The sequence below is a fragment of the Leptinotarsa decemlineata genome, unplaced genomic scaffold (genome assembly GCF_025532065.1).
Source record: "Leptinotarsa decemlineata unplaced genomic scaffold, Ldec_3_MD MMD2_P_RNA_scaffold_9, whole genome shotgun sequence".
Lineage (NCBI taxonomy): Eukaryota > Metazoa > Arthropoda > Insecta > Coleoptera > Chrysomelidae > Leptinotarsa > Leptinotarsa decemlineata.
This window is the reverse complement of record NW_027412536.1, coordinates 13,418,872-13,435,386: the sequence shown is the minus strand read 5'-3', so window position 1 is coordinate 13,435,386 and position 16,515 is coordinate 13,418,872. Positions and strand designations below refer to the sequence as shown.

The 16,515-nt window shown below is 34.3% G+C and overlaps 1 protein-coding gene and 1 long non-coding RNA gene across 7 annotated transcripts in view; one reads left to right on the top strand and one right to left on the bottom strand.

Annotated features, from left to right (window-relative positions):
* The window catches only part of LOC111505585 (T-box transcription factor bifid), a 658,624-nt gene that overhangs the window by 436,073 nt on the left and 206,036 nt on the right, over positions 1 to 16,515 (top strand). The gene's annotated exons all lie outside the window — the stretch shown is intronic.
* Positions 973 to 7,388, bottom strand: LOC141480632 (uncharacterized). Its single transcript, XR_012464457.1, has 3 exons — positions 7,176 to 7,388; positions 6,854 to 6,993; positions 973 to 1,049 (listed from the first exon to the last, which is right to left on the bottom strand). It is a non-coding gene; the product is annotated as an uncharacterized lncRNA (long non-coding RNA).

The following is a 16,515-nucleotide window of genomic DNA, read 5'->3' as shown; positions in this document are numbered from 1 at the left end:
TTTATCAAATTTGACACACTGCGACTTCTTTCTATTCCCAAAATCGAAAAGACCTATGAAAGAACGACGGTTTTTGATGTTTCAGGAGATAGAAACCGAATCGCTAAGAGAGCTCAATGACATACCAAAAAGTGCGTATAAAAACTGTTTCGAGGATTGGAAAAACCGCCGGCATAAGTGTATTATATCTGAAGGGGACTACTTTGAAGGAGAGAAAATAAAAATTGATATATAATTAACACTAGCCAACAAATAAAAAAAATTGTGACTAATATTATAATGGCTATACATGGGAGTTTGAAGCATCTTGACAGCGACTTCAACATCAAAAATTTTCCAACACGTAAAAATTTCGAGTTACAGTTATTTTTATTTTATACAAAAAATTTCACATATTATAGGGAAATGAAAAATCAAAACATGAAAAACAATATATTTTGAGGATAACAGACTTTATTCACAATACACATGAAAAAACACTCAAATGAAGTCTTTTGTGCATAACCTTTCTGCAAATGTTGACTTTCGTTTATATAAAACTTCGTAAATCTTTGAAGACCTATAGCAATAGTCCTACGACTTTTAGATCACCATATATGTGCCACTTATACGTATTATAACTTATTGCACTTAGAATAAGTGCCATACTTTCGTATGTTTCCTTCAGAGCAACTGCATGTGCAAGAGGAATAGAAGGTGTTTTATTACCATTATGGAGCAGAACGGCTTTCAAACTTGTCAAAAAGTTTTTGGTTTTCTACAAAGAATCAACTTTCAGATACAAACTGAAAGGAAAATATCTCTCGAAACAACTACAATAGAAACATACTTTCGAAACAAATTATTTTATATGTACAAAAACCATTTTTCTCAATTCAGTTTGTATTCCAAATATTCGTTATGGAATTTATTCAGATATTATTCACAGGATTGCTACATAATATAGTAATAAAAGAGGTAAAATTTCACTTACTTGGATCACTGTCATCCTCACTGGTAGACATCTTTTGTTTCGTCGTAAAACATTTGCCTTATTGGCTTTTCAGTACCTACCAAATACAGTAATGTACAATTAGACTATCTACAAAATGTCTGAGACACCCCGTATTGACAGCCATTCAAATAATTCTCAAAAGTTCGAGCAATCTCTCATACATCAATAATATTTCCAATAAAATCCTTGCGAGTCTGCTTTGAGTGACACTCGTCAAAACGGCCATTGTCTATTCCAAGAACAATATAAAACATTTATCTGCGAATTTATTACGAAATTTTTCATTGGAGTCTTGAATGACGATTCAGCAATAAAGTCTGATGTTATTTGATATCATGGCATGCAACTTTTCTGTCATAAAATTCTTACAGAAACGATAAATCGATTGAAGGCGTATGAATTTACAATTTGAAATTTTTAGGTAATCATTGGAATGGATAATTATTTGTTGATACCAACAAAAATAAGGCATTAGTAATAACATTGTCAAAATGAGCCGATAAGATTAAAATTGTGGTAATAACGTTCCTATTAGGTGAATTATCAGTCCCATTTTTGAAGAGATCTTTCAGTCAGAGAAAGATTTTAAGTGAGTTGTGATAGCCAGCACTGCACTATGCTCACGGTATCGGAACAAACTTTCGGAAATTGAGAAACTGTCAGTCGATGGACTTGTTTCGACCTGGAAGTCTCATTAGTGGTGCTAGGCAGAATCACTGAACTGCTCTAAAAAGATCAAGCCTGAAAGGGAAACTGAGCTTTAACATCAACCGTCAAACGCAATGAGTCCTCTGATTTTCACTGCATCTTTTTTGCAGAGCAAACCAATAAGCTTTCAATCCAACACCAGACCGCTCTATTTCGACCCACCAAGGTATCATCAGTAATGCTAGGCTGAACCACTGAAGTGTCCTAAAAAGATCAAGCCTGAAAGTAAAGACAGTAACATTTACGCCATCTATGTGATCGACGAAAGACTCAATCCTCAAATATCAAAGAGGAAACGAGTCTCCTCAAAGTCGTCCGTTGCAAAACCAACCTTCAACATGGATTGCATCTTTGTAGGGGAAGTCGTCCTCGCCTTTACTGGCGAGTTGTTATTGAATAATGTTTCTAATACATTTTAAAACATTTCTCCAAAGAATTTCTAAAGATGATTTCTCCAATACCTTCAGTATACAGTGCATTTCTTTAATGTCCCCTACCTTTTATTTTTTGAACGGGTCAACTCAAAGGAGGAAAGGAGGGTCTTACACATCTTTTTGAAGTTGCCACATAGATGGCAACTCTAATGTAGCACATGATATCCTTGACTCCTTAAATAACTTACATCCAAAAATCAAATTTACATTTGAAATAGAACAAGACAATAAATTAAACTTTTTAGATCTTACTATAACAAAAACTAACAACAAACTAGATTTTTCCATTTACAGAAAACCAACTCAGACTGATCATGTCATTCCTTTCAATTCATTTCATCCCATGCAACATAAAATGGCTTCCTTCAATTGTTATGTCAACAGATTGTTGAACATTCCCTTATCTCCCTCCAATTTCAATTTAGAATTGAATACTTTAAAACAGATTGCTGTCAACAATGGTTATCAACCATCCATTATTCACAAATTAATTAGTAAATTTAAACTCAGATCAGATAGAAGATTGGCCTTTAACTCCACCACCATAGTTAATTCACCTTCTGTGAGATATTTTTCCTTACCTTATTTTGATCAAAATATGTGTACTGTTATTTCCAAATTTATAGAAAATACCATACCTAGTACAAAAATTTCCTTTGAATCTCAAAACAACTTAAGTAACTTTTTAGTAAATTCTAAAGACAAATTAAACAGAAGTGGAGTCTACAAGCTTAACTGTTCTGATTGTTCGGCATTTTACATTGGTAGAACCTGTAGACCTCTTTTCACTCCTATTAATGAACATATAAAAATACCTGATAAATCTGCTTTTGGCCACCACATAAAATTTCATAATCACAACTTTAGTCCCAACAGAAATTCCAAAATATTACATAAAATAGATAATAAAAATTTCCTTAGACTTGACTTGTTTGAAGAGTTGGAGATTTCTAAAGAACTTTCCAACAATAATCATTGTTTGAATACTCAAGTAAACTTAAACAGAGATTTCATTCCCCTTCATAAGAGGATTATGAATTATTAATTAATCACAGTTTATTAATATAATTTATTCAATATTTTTCCTCTACATATTCAATCAAACCCATAATGGATCACTCCTCAAGTTGGTACCATTATTTTAACATGACACTTGACACATTCTGTCTCAAGTTGTCCTTCTTCATAAGATACTTTGACTGAACCACATGGCCTCAATCCAAAAATGTATTTTCTTGGCTATAAACCTATTTTGTTTTATATAATTCAAATATTACAATGTACAATTCACTTATCTTGATATTTCCTGTTGCCTGACAAGTAAGTAATCTCAAACGATTTTTCCAAATTTCTTAACCTTGAAAAATTTTACAACTTCAATTTCACTAAATTCCCTTTTCAACTAGATCACTTACTTTCAGGTGAGCACTGATGATGACGAAAGTCGAAAGCGCTTTGCAAGAATTTTAAAATATTATACACTTTGATACAAAACCTCTTCGATTCATTAACATTAACATTTAACTACATAATATGAGGTATGGCTAAGGGTCAGTTCAGAAGATGCTCGAAATGGTTGCCTTGAACTTCTTAACATATCTATCCGACATTTCACGCCGAACATTTTCAAACACAGTAACGTCAATATCTCTACAAATATTTATTTTTCTCTGCCGTATATCCAATATTGAAGCAGGTTGTTTCTCTCACCTTTTGCTTCAAATAGCCCCATAAAAAAGTCCAAAGGTGTCAAATTTGGCGAGCGGGCTGGCCAACGACCGGGAAAAGTAGTATCCAAATAGTTTCTTACTTGTCTGGAGTGATGTGGTGGTGCTCCATCTTGTTGGAATACAATATTCTTATCGAATTCATTAGGATTCGCTTCGACGATTTCAGTGATGAGAGGGTCAACAGTAGTTTCCAGCATATTCAAATACAGTTCCCCTGTTGAATTTTGATGAATGAATAGAGGTCCTACAATATGGTTTCCCAATATTCCTGCCCAAACGTTATTTTTTTCTGGATATTGGGTATGTGTTTCCCGAAAAACGTAAGGGTTGGTGTCACTCCAATTACGGAAATTTTGTCTGTGAACATTGCCGTTTAAAAAAATGTACATTCGTCACTAAAACAAATATTGTGGAGATAGTTAGCGTTGCAATGGTTTCCGTCATGATTTCTGTTTTTAGATCAGGATCATCTTCAGTTAAATGGCGTACCATTTTAATTTTGTATGGATGATACCTATTCCTCTTCAAAAGTCTCCATACAGTAGAATGAGATACCTCACAAACATTCCCGACGGAATGAGTAGACTGTTCAAGATTTACTATACTGAATTTGGATACAAGTTCCCTCAAATATTTTCTACAGATAGGACGATTCGAAAAACGTTCATTCAAAATCCTTTCGGTCTCGTGAAAGTTACGCGTCGCACCATAAGTAAAAATCGCTTCAATTTTTTCTTCCGGTGGACGAGAATTGACCATTTTAGAGATTGTTGACGTGGTACCTTTCTACTAGTAAAACCGAAAACTAAATGAGAATATTCTAACTTAACAATGATGCTCATTGTCGTACTGACATTTTTTGGCGTTTTTATAAACAAAAAATAACTTAACAAACCTTATCGGGTTGTTGGAATTGCCATATGGCAGATATTAATGTGTTTGTCTTCAGGAAATTATTGAATGTTCCGTCATTTTTTAGTTGGTGAAGATATTGACTTCATGTTCTAGGGTTGTGAAGTATTCGTCAGGAGTTAGTGACTGCTATTTCGTGTATTGTACGTTTTTCTTTTGTGAACCTATCATGTGTTAGAGGAAAAGTCAAAAGACGATGCACTAAAAATTCCACCCAGCACGTTTGTGCTGTTCATAGTGATATGAACTGTCAGGAATATACCTGTACGTGCTTGTTTCTTTTCTAAATATATCGTATTCTAACCCTTCATCCTCATCATTACCACAACGTCAAGAAATGGTAGTTGTCCCTTATTTTCTAACTCATACGTGAATTTTATTGATGGACATCTATTATTTGAAAAGGAAACAAAGTCCTCAATACTTTGAATTTTCTTTGGTTTCCATTTCGAATCTGTTCATGAACAGGTCTGCCAAGTAGGAGGACAAGGGGTTTTCCATGGCCCATGAAAGTCGGATGTTTGTTGATCTAGGTAGTAGCTATTCGTTTGTTTCCGGCCATATTTCCTTTACGAATTCAATTTGAACCAAATCGCTGCCGAAACAGTTCGAAAAATTAACCAGGCATTTGGCAAAAATTGTGTTAATGAACGCGCTGCTATTCGATGTTAGTTTTCAAATTTTCCTGCCGGAGATTTTAGCGGCGAAGATGATCCTTGAAGTGGTCGAACTACATTATTCCAGGAAAAGGTTTTGAAGACTGGTGGAGACCGACCCATCACAAACGGTGTGTGGAAAGGTGGAAGAATGATCGACGATTGCTTTTGCGCAACCAAAACGATGAGCCACCCAGACACTTACCGAAGGCAAAACCCTCCAAAAAGAAGACCATGGTTCCTGTATGGTGATCAACGGCTGCTATGAGACAGTAGAACTTTTTGCAACGGGGCCAAACAACGCCCATCTGCACGTTTCACAAATCACTGATCGAAAATTGAAGTAATTGAGAGTCAAAGTTCTGCCTTACCCACGATACTCCGCAGACCTCTCGTCAAACGACTACCATCTTTTCAAACACTTCCATAACTTTCTCACCGGTAGAACCTTCCCCTGTATCAGGACCAAGCACAAACGGCTTTTGTCGACTTCATTGAATCCATAGCACCACTTTTTATGCTGACTGATTTAATCGCCTTATGTTGAGTTGTCAAAAGTGCAATATTTATGGTCAGTGGGCATAATTGAAGACTGGCTATAAATCAAATCCTCTGAGAGTACAATTAGTTGAGGCCAGTTTCAACCCATCAGAAGACAACTATCCCCGTGGCTGAAGGAATTCGATTTTCAATTATCGGAAATCATCGACTTTATGTTGATGATAGACATTACCTTGCACTGACGAGTGGCCAAACAGCCCGAAACCGGTCTGCAAGTGTGTTCCATTAATTGAAAATCTATTGCGGCAGTTGTATCGCCAACAGCATATGCAGGAATAACTTCAGTGAAGAATCCTGCACTGACACCTATCGGATATAATCCAACGCTCTTCGTGGTATTAGCCAGGGGAATACATGTTTTCTGATAGGTGTCAGTTCATTAACCTACAGTGTAGGAAGTTGAGACTGGCCTGAAATGGCGCTTACTTCGATTAAATTGAATGAATATTCACTGAAATATTACAGTTTGAAGTAGACTTGTTGTGTTAAATTTGCCATGTTTACCTCACCTCTGCCCATGTTGTATTTATTAGGAGTGTGTTTTGGTACCCCGGGAGTTATTTTGATATACAGCTCGAACTGTTTTGGTTCATAAATTTGGTACTAAAGAATATCAGAATAATAAAAGTAGTCGATGAAAACGGGAGAATTTACAACAGTCAGCCGACATTAAAAGTCAGTATTTAGACAATAAAATGCCGCGCTATCGTTTGTTTAATTTTGATGGTGATGGGATTTTTCATTTTTTATCGTTGGATTCTCGAAAGTGAAGGATTTATAGGGACATGTAATTTTATTACTGCGCTTGGAATATTTATTTTCTTTTGTTGAGGACTATTTTGGCACATCATTCGTTACCTGCTATATTTTTGAATGCATCATGAAATTTTCATAGGGAATTTATACAGACACAAATACAGAGAAATTACTCAATTTCTCTTTACATTCAGCCATCAAGGTTTTTTATCAATCTTTTTAGAATTTTTCCCTTCCACAATCTGAAAAAAAGATGAAGATTATAATGGATAACTTCATACAGTTGTAGTAATGGCAAACTTTCCAGTTCACTCTGATAAGTTACTTTGTAAATTCGAAATATTTTTACAAAAAACTCAATATTGATCAATAACTCCTCGTATTTGATGACTACGTCTATAAATGAAAAATAAGTTGTACCTACCTACAAATACTAATCTTAACGTTTCGGAGACCCAAATCTGCCCTCATATTCTTAATTGAGAACAGCAAATGTATCTTGCGATTCACTTAATTTTTCTTGACAGATGTTAAAAGAGTTGTCAAATGTGAAAAATGTCAATGTTGAAACATTCGATGTAGTACAAGGTGATTTCTGATATAGAAAGTCATGACAATTTTTATCTTTTCAAGTTTGAGAAAGGTGAGAATCCCGAATAAAAAACAATAAATAATTGGTATTATATCCTCGAAGTTGTTATTACAAAACATATAAATGCTCGATATTTTTTAATCACCAAGTATCTCATTCAGTAGGAACATTCGGGGTTTTGAACAATGTAGCATTGCACTCAAAAGACACAAACTACAGATGATATCAATTCTATAACATTATCGATTGAAATTTTTTGTTTTGCCTTGACTTTGTGTATATTATTTCAATTTTGAAATCTAGTATTGAATTTATTTGTCTGAAATGCTAAACACTGACATATATAAGGGAAACTCAGGCTTGTTCTTTAAGAAGCCTGAGAACGAGCCTAAGTTGAGTCCAGCAATGCATTTTTGGTTCTGAAGAAAAGAGAATTGAAACTTTCTATGTTTTTACCACTTTTATTTGTAACCAACGTTACTGCAATTTCGTCCTATAAGGACGGTTTCAAACTTATACATTAAACTAACAATGATTCATTACATTAGCCCTTATATACCACCCCTGTAGGTATTAATAGAGTTGGCTTGAATGAGTACCTGAATTTACAGTTTACAATGCGGATTTGCCAATTTAAAAACCGGTGAGTAAACTAAATCGATTTGATCATTTGACAGGTTGCACCCGCAATGTTTATGCTTGTGAATTTCCAAGAATTCTAAATAATTGAGTTATCGAATCATTTTTTCCAAGTCTGAAGGACCTTTCATGTCCAGCATACCGTTTTTGTAAATTTTGACCACGTTGTCCCACATAAACACTATTACACTCCCGACTCTTAAGCTCATAAATTCCAGATTTCTCCAACTCGTCCACCTTATCTTTGGCATTGAAAATGAAATCAGATGACCTGGCACGTGGTCTGAATGCCACTTCCACATTGTTTTTTTTTGAAGAAACCCGAAATTATCTCTGTTCGTTTTCCAAAATATGTTAGAGTTACCCATTTCTTGATTTCTGGTTGTTCGACATGAGGGTATATTAATCTGTAAGTGAATTTACGGCTTTGTTTCCTGGCTAACTTCTGGATAGTATCTGCGTTGAAACCATTATTATGACCTATCTGTGTAATCATATAGAGTTTCATAACTAGATACTTAGCAGACAAAGGCAGTGAGAATACTCTGTGCAACATTGAATTTGTAGGCTGCTAATTTATGAGTGTCTGGATGGAAAAAATCGCTTGGGATGGTGATGTATGTATAGCTAGGTTTTCTGAAAACATTGAACTCAAATTTATTCTGATTGTGTGTAATGGTCAGGTCTAAGTAATTTGTCTGTTTCTCTATCTCTGTTTCGAGTGTGAACTGAATGTTGCTATTGAGATTATCAATGAATGTCATGACTTGTTCAGTTATCATGTAGTACCTCTGAAACAGGCGAGAATATCGTCTACATATCTGTACCATAAATAATGAATATGTTTTTTACCCAGGTCGGAATTTACTATAGTGGTCTCCAAGCTGTTCATAAATATGTCTGCTAAAAGTGAACTAAGGGGTGAGCCCATTGGTAAACCTGAATCCTGTTCATGAAATTTGTTGTTGAACTGTAGGCAGCTCTGATTTAGGCACACATCAAAAGCTATTGAAACTTCAAAGGAAGTGATATGGTCTACTTTGGCTTGATCTAATATTTCTAAAATGAGGGGCTTACACTGGTTGTACGGTGTGTTGGAGAACATACTCTTTATATCAAATGAAACTAAAATTGAATTATGTGGCGTGGTTTGGTTCTTTATGTTTTCTACAAATGTCAGTGAATTGTTGATGCTGTGAGGTGGGACGAAATTGGTAATATTTTTGAAAAACTTGTTAAGACGTATTCTTAGTTTTCTTACCGGACTATTTATATAAGAAACTACCGATCTTATGGGGTTAACCTCTTTATGTGTTTTTATCATATAATTTAGGGCAAGAGGGGTTCATGTTGGTGATTCTTCGTTTCTCTGATTTCATGAAAATGATTTTAGTATCCGAGAGGAAATTTTTCAGTTCATTTTGACTATTTTTTGTTGGGTCTTTCTTGATGACAGTAAGGTTTTCATTTTGAATGACTGATTCAATTTTCTGAACATATATTTCTCGTTCAAGGATAACGATGACATTCGATTTATCAGCTTTCGTGAAAACAAGATCATTTTTTCTTATTTTTTGTTGAATAGTTTTTATTATACCTGTTTCTCTACTGTTTGATAAAGAGAATGGATGGTTCTGAACTACTTCATTTATCTTGCAATAACTGTATCTGTTATCAACATATCCAAACTGTTTTCATTAATTATTGTTGGTGTATATTTCGGTCCTTTGGACATTGTTGAAATTTCCTCTTTGTTAAACTCTACTTTGGTCAAGTTAATGATTCTTTCACTGAACTGGATATCTGGTTCAATTGATTCGCTGTGTTTCTGTAAAAAACAAAAATAAATATCGATATCAGGCACATAAACAATGATAACTAAAAACAATTACTGCGAAAAATAAGTGTTACTAGCATTTTTCTATGAAAATTAGTTATAGTTATTAGTTATTATATATATATATAAAATCGAGAAAGATTAATGCAGTCAAGCTGCTGGAAAATAATTCCATAAAAATCAAAATATGAATAGATAAGTACTTTCTGATCATTCCCATATAGCTCTTAAATTGAAATCAATATGGGAATGATCAGAAAGTACTTATCTATTCATATATATATATATATATATGAATGAGGTTGAGTGGAAGAACAACTCAGTAGCACTTGGGCTAACTAAGTTGAACTTCGCCTTTTGTTGTCAGCAACTAGCTCTCTAATTTATTTAAATATTTGTATGTAACTACAGCTGGGTAACAATAAAGACGATTATTATTATCCGGTATGAAACAAAAATGGTGATTCATTATTGAACCATTTTTAATTTCTGGAGTGCGCAGATCGAGAAGACCCAGATCTGTACATCGCCTCCTCTTGTAGATCCAATAACCGGTATACAAAATACTGAACAACAGGACCAGTTCTGACCAATAAAAGCAACACTTCAATAATAAACAACTGCATAGATTGTTGTACGCCCAGCTTAATATTTTGGGCAGTTTTAATGTGGCATCCTGTTACCAAGTATTTCGTTCAATTAATTTTAATCGAATCAAGTCCAATTTTGAAAGAAGTGGGCCCTGTCAGATTCGTTAATTAAACCATTGTCTAATTATTGATCGTGGGGACCACCATGGAATCGACAACGTTCATATTTCAGCTTCATATTCTATAATTCAATGTAAAATACAAGTATGGCATAATTATTTAAAATGTAGTTACTGATAAAAATGTAACCTTCGTGAGTGAAGTTTAAAAATCGAACCACAACGAGTTTGCATATAACCATCAACCACTGGACTATAAACAAAAAATGAGAGTTGAAATAAAAAATGAAAAGGGTGTTGGTACGTTACAAAAAAACTGAAGTGAAACACAACAAAAAACAAAAATCGGATACTCTTAACATTTTTTTTTATCGACATCAAAGTAAAGTATAAACTAATTCCTAAAATTCATGTAAAGTAGAACCCTGAAACCGTAAAAATGATCGGTTCTTATTTGAAATTGTCTAAAATGGTGATAAAGATAAAATAAGATATTTCTTGACCTTTAAAAATTACAAAAATGTTTATTATTCACAACATAATTGTGTAGGTACGACAAGACTAAGGTGTACTAAAATAAAAATGTATAAAATTTGTAAAGCTATGTAGAAATAGAAGTAGTGAATTCTAGGCTTCGTGTAAGGTAGTACGTTAAATAGACAGTGCTAAATATTATGTCCATATATAGGAAAAAACATCTTCAATATTATAAAGTGGATTTACAAGAAGTGATTTTTTTAATAGTGTTTCAGTATTTTTCTGGTGGATGTCTACCAATCCACCGGTATAAGATTATACAGTGTGTCATTACATGAAGTAGTCCAACTGATTTAAGTCTGGCGACCTCGCTGGCCATTCAATATGTCCACGTCTACCAATCCATCGATTCGTAAACATTTGGTCGAGATACCTTCGAACATCTGCATCATAGTGTGGAGGCGCACCATCATGTTGAAACCATTAACTTTCATCAAAACTTCCAGGATTAATTCTACTGGGGAATAAATTAATTAAGTAGGTACAATATATCCCCTTAAAAGCTGAAGGTATGTTGGCTCGTCTAAAGTACCGTCGAAAAAGTAAGGGTTGATGATCCTGTTTCTTACAATGCCAGCCCATTCATTTACCTTTTGCGGGTATTGTGTATGACGCTCACGCATCCAATGGGGGTTTTCTTTGGCCCAGTACCTACAATTCTGACGGTTGACCCCACCATTTAATGTAAAATTGGCTTCATCAGAAAAAAATATATTTTTACGAGGAGACGGTCTCGGTGACAGTTATCCATCATGGCTTCACAAAATTCTATTCTTCTATTTGAATCATCCTCGTTTAATTCCTATAGAAGTTCGATTCTAAAGGGATGCCATTTTTCCAATTTTAATATTTTGTCTACAGTTGTTTTACTGACATCGAAATCACGACTAACCTTACGAACAGAAGTGTGCACATCTTCTTCAAAAGCAAGTTGGGGAATTGGTCGCGGTGGTAGTGCGCCCAACTCACGATCGGAAGACCGTGGGTTCGTTTCCTGCCTTGACCAAATATTTTTCTCGTGAGAATTTTTCTGGTTGAAGCTGGGATGATTCTGCAACCGTGTTAGGAATCACACGTTAAAAAGTAAGACCTCGTTAGTCCTTAGCTCGCAAGTTTCTCAACTTCTGAGAGTTGTCGTTCGTATGGGGGCGACAGCTGATTAACGGAAAAACAGATTTTAAACGGATTTTTTTTGAGTAGAACATCTAGTTTTGTATCATAATCTACAGAAGGACGACCTGATGTGCGTGCATTTTCAACGGTACTACTTTCTCAAAATTTCTTTTCAATCTTACTTTCTGCTGACTGCGTTATGCGTCTTTCTTGATTTTTTTCATTAAATAAGTTACACACTTCCATCTGAGTTCGCGATCTGTCTCCATAGCCAATTATCATAAGTATTTCAATTCTTTGCTGTACACTTAAATTCATTATTACTTCAAATTAATTCAAAAGAATAGATACTACAGAAAATTCACGAGTTAATACAACAAATATTGTCCTATTTAACAGATACTAGCCGCATATTTTTTTGAAATTAATAAGAAATAATTGTTAGCACTGTTATTGTCAACAACACAAGGACTACAGTTGGAACATTTGAAATAAAGTCATATATTTATTACTGGATTACTTTCCCATTGTTAAATCAATCATTAGAAAAAAATATAAAATAAATAATTTCTATTTTTATTAGATATCGATAATATTTATTTTCTAAGCGCACATCTTTCACATTTTGTTCACAATCATCCCGTTACGGATTATCTAAAACTGGCACCAAACACAGGGTGTTGCATTTAAAAAAATTACCGATGACGTCATCACATTAATATGGATCACCCTGTATAATGAAATTTCGTTGTGAAATATAGAATATTAAAATGAAAAATCGACGTGTTTTGGGTTTTTGTGAAACGACCTTTGGTTTTGAAAATATCGAATTTATTCCATACTTTGCGGACACACTGTATGGTATAATTGGCAGATAGTCTGCTTCATTGTTTTAATGTAGTGCAGTTTTCTGTACAATTCTTGAGAATTTCACTCCCCGTAGTGTTCGCATTTTTGTTTCTGTGTATCCATAAGATGTCAAGTGTTAAAATTTGCATTTTGATAAACAATGGTTCGGCCCTTACTCCGGCCTTAGCCACAGTTCTGTATTTTTTGAGAAAGTTATTTTTTCAGTTTTATTTTTATTCAAGGATAAAATATTTGCGTTGGAATAAGCTTCATGTTTTGACAGTGTCTCGCCTGACACTGTCTACGAAGGTTGGCAGATCATTCATATATACATGAAGTTACTGTTATTTCAATGTCATTTTGCTGTTGAATATACCTAATTCCATGATCTTTGATTTTATTGTTCACCAATAATGGGGTGTCATTGTCTACTGAACTCAATGAAATACTTATACTACCAGAATACTAATAATACTATAATACTGAAGCAATGCCGTGAAATATAAAAAACATTTGGCGGAGAGAAAACAACAAATGTTTGTATGCGCCGCTGGGATCAGCGATTACTGTTCGTAAACTACACTAATAATCTATGCAGAGCCACCATTCATGAAAAATTTTCAAGTTTGTAAATGACACCACACTTTTTGATGAGACAAATCTTCATCATAAAATGAAATAAATCTAAAGGAAACATTCTCATACCAGAACAAAAACACTCTCTCGTTGCGCGTTTTGTTTACCAAGTTAGTATCATCAGGATATGATAAAAATCAAATAAAATAAGTAGGACACTGGTTCATCAATTAAATGTCGTAAAATTCATGAAAAATTAATTACATGTACTTTTGTCACAGGAATAATTTTCTCTTCAACAACAGTTCAAAATACCATTTATGGGACCTTTCAGTTGTCGCCAATGAATCATTCAAAAAACTGCACTACAATTTTGTGGTAATTATTATACAGGGTGTTTCCTAACTACGGTAGGAAATTAGAGAGGGTGATTCGTTATGTCCTTTTAAAAAAAACAGTTTTCATAAACATATGTCCGGAGTTGCTTCGATTCTGAGATACACGGCGTTGAATTTAAAAAAAACGTGCTTATAAAATATCATAAATATCCTTACACCGATTTGGTTGAAACTTGCTACAGTAAATCACTGTAAATCACTGTAAATAGAGAGCCCATTTAGCCCGTGCTAGATTGAAATTATTAGGTCAAGTGGCGTCTCAGTGGGCACCACAGCCTACTATATTAAGAAAAAAAAGAAAGCAACTACTTTTTTTGTAGTTTTTTATTTCTTTAGATTGAGCAACTGAAAATACAACTCTTTGGTCGCTTGTGTTTTCTTCATAAAAATCACTTCTACAAATTATACACACGGACAACATAAAATAAAAACCAAAAGTAAATAATAAACAATTTCGACTTCAAAGTGAATTAACAGAATATCCACTTTCTGATAAAATAAACGACTGCAATCGAATTGTCACTGATTGTCTAACACGTTCCAAAATAACCGGAGTATTCCTTAGTTCATTGCAATTGTCAATTATTAGATTTCTTAAGCCATTCGCATCTAGTTCAGGAGATGTATAAACAAGAGCTTCCAGAGGACCCTATGAATAGAAATCTACAAGATTCATATCAGGGCTGCGAGCTGGCCAACTTTGAGGTCCTGCACGTCCAATTAAGCGATTAGGGTAGGTGATGTCGAGATGCTGAGGAGCAAGAACAAAAAAATGAGCTAGAGCTTCGTCGTGCATAAACCACATGTTGCCTCGTAGAAGTATCGGCATTGCTTCTAACAAAATGGTTGAATGATCTCGCAAAAAGTACATGTAGGATTCACCTATAAATCTTGCTGGTAGAAAAAATGGGTCAGTTAGTCACCAATCATTCCTACCCAAACGTTCAGCAAAATTTGTTGCTGATAATGACTTTCTCTGATGAAGTTGGGATTTTCGTCGGCTCTAAAATGGTCATTGTGAAAATTCATAATAGCATCTCGTGGAAAATTTGCTTCATCCGTAAATAAAATATTTGGTAAAACGTTTTTATTGTGTGCCATCACATGAATCAACCACTTGCAAAACATTAATCTTGGGTGAAAATTTCGAAGCAGTGGAACTTAAACTCGCTGTATGTGATATGGATATAGAAGGTTTCTTTTTAAAACTGTCCATACGGTTTTTGAACTGACTTTCAGCTACAGTGCAATCTTCTTGGTACTATTTAAAGAATATTCTTCTACGCCATCAAGTATAGCATTTTCTAGTTCAGGCATTATAGTTACTAGTCTTCCACCACCTGCATTTTCATTAAAACTACCAGTTTTACATAATCTTGCATGTAGCGTTCTGAATGTTTTAGCACATGGAATTATATGTCAGCCATTTCAGCGTTAGTGAAATTATTCATGATGAAATCACTGCTAATTGACAATTCTGACTTAGACTGATATGACAACACTATCACTGTCAGCTGGTCTCCAAAGCAGGTGTTCGTGATATGCAAAGTGGCCTCAAGTTTTTTTCTAAAACGAAGCAGAATTTGAAAAAAACACAAGCGACAAAAAGTTGTATTTTTAGTTGGATAATCTAAAAAAATAAAAACTGCAAGAACAAGTCAGTGGCGTACTTTTTTCCAACATTGTTGGCTGTGATGCCCACTTAGACTCCACTGGACCTAATAATTTCAATCTACTTAGAGCTAAATAGGTGCCGTTTTTTACCGTTTTTTTTAAACTTCAACGCCCTGTATCTGAGAAACGATTACAGAACATTGAAGTTAGAGGAATGCCTCTCGAAATTTCCAAAGATTACTTATCTAACAGAATTCAGGTAGTAAAAATTAATGATTCATATAGTAATCCGCTACCCGTCAGCAATGGCGTATTTCAGGGAACAGTAATAGGCCCTAATTTAGTTTTGCTCTATGCAAACGATATTTTCAAAATCAGCAGTTTCAAAGGAAACCTATTCTCCTACGCCGATGATACTGCTATAGTATTCGTGGGACGAACTTGGAATGAAACATACAAAAACGCAAACAAAGGAATGAAAACGACATATAACTGGATTGAATCTCAACATAGATAAAACTAAATTTATAACTTTCTCTTCAACAAGAGACCAACCTGACGAAAACTTCATTACGATTCACTAATATACGTGTACAAAAAACCAAAACTGTGGATGTTCCCGAATATGTAAAACAAATACTATCAGATATTTAGGCGTTATGATCGACCAATTTCTACGCTGGAATGATCACATGAATCACACAGTAAAAAACTCCATAAACTAATTCGAAATTTTAACGAATAAGAAGTATCTTGAGTAGAGATGTCATACTGACGGTGTACGTTGCCTTGGTGGAGTCGATGATTAGATACTGCATCTTACTATGGGGTAGCTTATTCAAAACATCACTATATAATCTTGACTTAATACAAAATACACTGATCAAAATAGCCTTGAAG